This window comes from Gossypium raimondii, chromosome 1, assembly GCF_025698545.1.
Source record: "Gossypium raimondii isolate GPD5lz chromosome 1, ASM2569854v1, whole genome shotgun sequence".
NCBI lineage: Eukaryota > Viridiplantae > Streptophyta > Magnoliopsida > Malvales > Malvaceae > Gossypium > Gossypium raimondii.
In genome coordinates, this window is record NC_068565.1 from 26,288,098 (window position 1) to 26,295,575 (window position 7,478).

General features: G+C 32.8%; 1 non-coding gene across 1 annotated transcript; it reads left to right on the forward strand.

The window, feature by feature from the left end:
- Nucleotides 1-305: 305 nt before the first annotated feature.
- LOC128033073 (small nucleolar RNA R71) lies at nt 306-412 on the forward strand. The gene has a single exon (XR_008189413.1). It is a non-coding gene; the product is annotated as a small nucleolar RNA R71 (small nucleolar RNA).
- Nucleotides 413-7,478: the final 7,066 nt, after the last annotated feature.

Genomic DNA, 7,478 nt, shown 5'->3' on the forward strand with positions numbered 1-7,478 from the left:
TTGGTGGCTGAGCTGTAAAATTATTAGTACTATTAGCGGTTAACTGTTTTAACATAGAGGAAATAGACGATACCTGAGCTGATAACGAAGTGAGGGAGTCAACTTCATGAACTTCGGCTATGCGTTTTCCTGAAGCTGTTCGATTTGTTGGCCATTAATAGTTATTACTTGCGATCCTCTCGATGATCTCATAAACCTCATTATAAGACTTAGACAAAATTACACCATTCGCGAAAGCATCTACCATCAATCTTGTATTTGCATTGAGACCATTATAGAAGGTCTCCAACTGGATACAATAAGGAATCCCATGATGAGGACACTTACGAAGTAACTCCTTGAATCGCTCCCAAGCCTCATACAAAGACTCGTCATCCAATTGTTGAAAAGTTGTGATCTCGTTCCTTAACTTAGTGTTTTTTCTAGGTGAGGAATACATAACCAAAAATCTCTCTGCTAATTCTTGCCATGTAGATATGGAACTTGGTGGCAATGAATTGAGCGATGCTCGTGCTCGATCTCACAACGAGTACGGAAACAACTTCAACCTTAGTGCATCTTTAGTCACACCAACTATCTTGAATGAATCACTCACCTCCATAAACAATCGAAGGTGGAGATGTGGATCTTTCGTGGGCAAACCTTTAAATTGGCCCACCGTTTGTAGTATTTGAAACATCACTAGTTTCAATTCAAACTAGGTTGCCTCAATATCTGGCCTTCTAATTCCTGGGTTTAACTCACTGAAAAGTGGCACATCATATTGTTTGATGCATCGATCCCTATCATTGGCAATGAGGATAGGATTTCGTACATAAACAGCTTTATTACCTTGGTCTTGATTCTGATTTCCAAGGTCCATCTCGACTTGTCTTTAAGCTATTCGTTCACCTCCTTTGTCTGAAAGTTCGCTCAATTTTAGGGTCTACAAGGAGTAATTCGATAATTTGATTTATGCTCAAAAACACCTGAAAAGAAAATCACAAAAATTAAAAAGAATAAGTTAGTAGAAATAAATCAAATTGAAAATAAACAATTTCATGAAAAAAAAAACTATGGCAAAAGTTGACAATCCCCAGCAACGGCACCAAAAACTTGTAACGCTTAGGTTTGTGCAAGTGTACACAGTCGTTATCAAGTAATAAATAAGTATCGAGTTATCATCTTCACAGGGATTGTATTTGTGCTAAGTCACTTAATTAGTAAAATTATATTAACTATTTGGTAAATAAAACCACAATAGAGTTGAGAAGTAGTGATTAAAATATATTAAACTAAATGCAATGATCCCTAATGCCAATTATCCTAAGCATGCAAACTATATGATTGAAATAGATTTTACTAAAATTAAACACAATTTGCAACAATTATAACATAAATAAACTAGGACAATTACTTTATTTAAACTCAATTTATTATCAAAATGCTTAATAACATTCGAAAAAACATTCCATGGAAACTCGATCTTTCATGAGTTTGGAAACCACATTAGGTTTTTTCGGACTCCTTTACTTATACGCATTTTACTGATCCTTATTTACTAAGGGTTTCTTAGCATTCGTATGAGGTAACAGGGACGTGTTAGGTTTGAAACAATTTAATCACACAAATCTAAAAACTAGGCAGATAACAGAGCTTGGTTAGAGTTGTTATGCAACCTACAATTTGATCGTGTTAGGATCTAAATTGAGCATGCACATTTTAATTATGCGTCGATTAATCGCCGTCTGGTTAGGATCGCTTAGCTAATCCAGGTGCATTTCAATCACGTATGAAATATAGACTTGATTTTAATTGAAAACATGATCGATTGAGGCACAAGCATTCTAAGCATAAATCAAATAAATATTATTTAATCAAAGCAATCATCCTAGCTTAAAAAAAATTAAGCTAACATTGTTGTAAACAAGGACAAAGAACACATAGCAAACATCTTTATATTAAGTTAAGAAAAGAAAGATTAAACCCAATTTCAGAGTGGTTGTCACCCAAGACTCTTATTGACAAGACTCCTTCGTTCCTTTACTTTGCTCCTTTGGTGATGGTTCTCTAAGGTGGCCGACCAAGGGTTCTTTAAGAGGCTTAATTGCTAAAATATCTATGAAGAGATGATGCTAGGCGTGGGAATGGAAAAGGCTAAGAGAAAAAGAGAGAATGATACTTGATGGGTGCTTGAGTGATGATGAATGAAGGAATGAGAGGGTCTTATTTATAGGTGAGGAGAAAGAGATAGTTTGCTAAAAATAAGAGTTTCCATCTTTTGAAGCATCTTCCATGGGTGGTCGACCATAATTTTAGTAAGTTGAGCTGATTTTTCCTTGATTTTTGGTCAATTTGAGTGTTACAACAACTCAAGACTGAGACTCGGTCAAGTGCAAATCTTCAGGTAAATCTCTAATTTCTTCAACTCTTCAAGGACCTTGTGCAATTAAACCAAAAAGTGGTTTATGGACAGCCATGTGCAGCCAAATTTTGGGTTGACTTGGTCTCCAATTTGGACGGTTTTGTAATTTACCAAAGCTATCTGACCTATCCAAAATAAATCAACAAGTTAGAGGACCAAAGAATTAAATTTATTCAATTTAATTAATTAATTAAAACCTAAATTATTATTGAAATATTTTAAAATGAATTATTAAATATAATTTTATATTTTATTATTTAATTTAATCATGCATGGTCCACTTTATGTCTTAAAAAATAATATATTCAAATTAATATAAAATAAGCCATTTATTGCATGAAAACTATATAATAAAGTATAAAATCACATTTTAATAATTTTTATGTCCTAATTTCATATTTTCAGATATGTCATTAGTTTATTAAACAATTACTTCGTTTTAACAATCGATTTAAGTAAAAAGGTGATAAATTACATAGGAAAAATCCTTTATATTTTTAGTTTACAGGTCACAAGGCCATGTGGCCAGGCCGTGTAATTATCGAACAAGGAGCACACGGCCGTGTCCCAGCCCATGTCGTCACTTGTGTAACTCTCTGAGTAGGGCCACACGGTCATGCCACACACCCGTATGCCAAGCCGTGTAACGCTCTGAGGTGGCCCACATGCCCGTGTGTCAGGTTGTGTGTTAGGCCATGTAACTCACTAACTTGTACACTAAGAAACTCTCAGAAGACACATGGCCGTGTCACCAGGCCTTGTGCCTCATATTGCTGAGTCACACGCCAGTGTCTCAGGCCGTGTGAACCTAAAATTACCTAAAATCAATCAATCTCAAAACCATTTTATGTATAAATTTTCAACCCATTCATGCACACTTTAAAAGGACCTAAACATCATCTAAACACACATAAAAAAAGTCATTTCAAGGTTCTACTTCAACTAACCAATATGTCATTCAAAGGCACCACAATATACCAAAACATAACATGTCAAAACAAGACAACTTTGTCTTATTTCAAGCATCATAACCTAGTTCGACTACTTACCAAAACATACCACATATTGACCCTTATCAAACCATTCTAACATTATCATAAAGAGCCTTATAAACATGCATAATATGGTAACCAAAATGACATAACTCAACAAGAACCAAATGCTACCAAACCAACCTAACTTTCAAATGTTATACATGCCAAAACAACCTTAACACATTCATCAAAATGCCATTACAAAACACCCTATACATGTCATTATAAACCTTGGTCAAAATGCTCAAAAACTAACGAATCAACTGCTAGATAGTGTGATAGATCTCTGACGAATTACAATGACCTATAGAACATAGAAAAGAAAATATGTAAGCAACAAGTGCTTAGTAAGCTTGTATAAACTTAAACTAAACTTACCATGACATTTTAAAAGTTCACAGGTTAAACATAAATCATCACCAATTCCATAAGCTTAGTAAAAGCCTATAAAACATTACTACATCAGAAGTTAGTGTACTTGCTCATGTTACAAATGAAATCAACCATAAAATATGTAAATTTCATAAGTAAATGCATCATTTAGCTCATAATTCCTTTTCATAAGTCATGAATCAATCTATTTACATACTTACCATTTAGTTCCCTTTTCTTGCCCATTGAACCATTTAAAATTACGTTGGACACTCTGGAAAGCTCACACGAAGTGCGCCTTTACATATAACCGTAACTTTTCCTTTACATCATTACTCACACAAGCTGTAAGGTGCTCCCACGAGTTGTGGGTCAAAATGTAAGCTACACGATGCTACTCACACAAGATGAGGAGTATCGGCAACAAATGTAAGACCTCAGCCATCGGTAGGACATTCAAGATCACCACCCGAAACATAAAATCCCTAATGACATGTCATTTGTATCCTAAGAATTCTTAAGGTTCAACTAGGACTCAATATCCATCAATTCGTCATAGCATTGATACATTTGTGTATCGTTTGATTTACATTAAAACAACACAACAAGCCTTCAATTTAAATCACATTAAACCGAATACAATTTATACGAACTTACCTCGATGACTGAGGGCATAAAAGTTAGATCGAACTAATCCGAAGCTTTAGCTTTTCCTCGATCTAAGTTCGAATGTGGTTTATCTTGATCTAAATAGATAATTTCAATAAATCAAGTACTTCTAGTATTCAATTTAATCCATAGTTCATATGTATGCAAAATTACTAAATTACACCTAACATTTTAACTTTTCATAATTTCGTCCTTAAGTTCATATCTTGCAATTAAACCATTTTAACTTAAATTCAAATTAACCACATATACAAGGGATCTTGAAATAACTTATATTTACCATGATTTCACAATAAAACTTATAGTTTAACATTTTAACAAGTTAATCTCTAATTGTCATTTTCATTAAAAATCACTTAACAAAACTTGTTTATTTTTCAACCAAGATTCATAATCTATCATTTAACATCAAAACCTACTCAAAAAATTGATGGCATAACCCTCAACATTTAATAATTTTACAAATTAATCCCTAGGCTAGCTAGATTAAGCTAAAACGAACTCAAAAATATAAAAATTATTAAAAACGAGATCAAATTCACATACCATGCAAAGAAAAGACTTGGCCGAACCCTAGCTATCAACAATGGGGTTCTCTTCCTCTTTTCAATCGGTTGAATACAAAACAAAAAGATGAAACATGTTTTAATTTTGTTTTGTTTTAATTTACTTACTAAATTACCATTTTAACCTTGTTTATTAACTTAAAATTAACTAAATCTTACCCATAATTGTCCACTAACATTAAGAATGATATACTTACCATATAAGTCCATTAACTTTCATAAAATTCTCTCTTCTTTAATAGAAACCAATACAACTCTTATTCTAGAAAAATATATTTAATAGTTGAGAATAAATTCTATCTATTTTTTGGCGGAGTAACACTTTCTCAAAGTTGTGTTAATAGCTCTACCAGTGCTATCTATTTATAGGAGGAAAAGAAGGTAGAATACTTGTTGAGTTGCAGTGGTTTTTTCCAAATAGAAAAGCATCTTACTTAAAATAGGACTAGGGTGGATAACACACCCTTGTATTCCTGCTAGGGTTGCCATCCTCTTCATGTCCATGAGAGGTTTTTGGGCCTCTTTCATATTGAGTCCAATTATGAGTACTTTTTAGGCCTTTTTAACCCAATATTCTATAATGTGATCCAACCTGATTCAGTTTTTCTATTTCCCAAAATAAACTTTATTATTTATATATAAAACAATTTTCTCATCCCTATTTCACCCTCAACAAAATTTTGACAATTTTTCCCTTAGTAAAATTTTGAGAAAATATGTTTAATATTTCACAACTCAAAATGTTCACTATGAACGAATGCTTTATTTTCATTTCCGAGCTTCAAAATGGTCCAAAATCATAAACTCATTCTTCTGATCATTTTTGAAGTAATACATATAGGATTGCAAATGGATCATTTTCAAATCCATTTTTGGAAACCTATAGTCATTTCCAAATGATTACATTTCTCCATTTCGGAGAAAACCATAATCATTCAAGAATGTTTTTTATTTCTCTTTTCCTATTCATTCAATTTATTTCTATTCAAACACGCAATTCATTTATATATTCAACAAGCTAGCGGAGGGACTGATTGGACATTTGTAGTTGAGGCTCAAATGATTTATAATTAAGTTCTAGATTTTTTTCATATTCATTATAAACTCATTTAGTACTCATCTAATGACCTTTTCATAAGTGTGTTACCCTTATAAGATATCCTTGATCTCTTTGGGATAAGATTCGTTCTTCCAGTATGATTCTATTTTATCTCATGGTAATCATTACATCTTCCTTCATGTAAAGTCAATCACTACCAAATACTGATCAAGTCATCCATCACAAAAAAGGATGACCCATGGCCACATTTACTTTTCATCAACCATGTAATGCCAATGAGAGAGTATCATTTACTCATATTTTGGGCTATGAGTTCCACTGCTGTTAATGATGCTATATACTACGAAAGTCGTACTGTTGGAAAAATAAGTTTAGAAAACACTGCAAAAAATAAATTTAGGGAAAAACTAGAGTTTTAAATCTTTTTTTTTCCAAAATAAGATCTTGGTTATGATATCTAAAGTAATAAACACTTAATCAAAATTGTACATTTTCATTTCATCTAGGGTGAGTGTTTCGACTGAGTAGTCTTCTCCGCTATCCTCAAGCTCACGTTTACCGAGTGGGGGCTCGCTTCGAATCAAAAAATTTTTCATAAAAATTACAAGTGGGGTAATTTTGTAATTTCTCTAAACTTTTGGGTCAAGTTGCAAATCAGAAAAATATCTCTAGAAATTATCTGGAACAATCTCTTCAGAGAATTCTATCTCTACAACTTTCTCTTGAATTTAAATGTGTGTAAATAAAAACCCAATGCTCTCTTTATATAGGGAGAGCTAGAGAGTTCAACTAAGATTAAACTTAATCACTTTAATATTAAATTTAATCTAATATTAATTTAATATTAAATTAATAAAATACAATTAAGATAAGTATTAAATTTAATTTAATAATAAACTATTAAAATATTATTATTTTTGGACTAATTAATCTAAAATCAAATTATCTAGTAGAATTCCAGTAGGAATGTAACTCTTCCACCACACAACCACCAACAACTAACCGCTTTTAGACACTTGGAAGCCGCAACCACCGACATCGCCGTGTCCGATGATGCAAGTGTGACACTCTTACGGCACCCTAAGCTGATTCGACTGTTGCCAGTTCAGTCTAGGTCAATGACGACACGACTAGTCCAGTCTAGCCACCGGTTGGGTCGTTGGTCCGATTTCACATATCGAGCCCAGTTAGACAGTTTTTGGGACTTGGTCTCAACTTTAGGCTCTCGGGCCCAATTTACGATCTCAGGTCCAATTTTCAAGTTCAATTACCCTTTAAGCCAATTGTCTGACTTGAAAATTAACTTCAACAATATCATATTAATTTAAATTAAGTTGATTAATTTAATTTTACTTAATCAAAATAATTTTTTT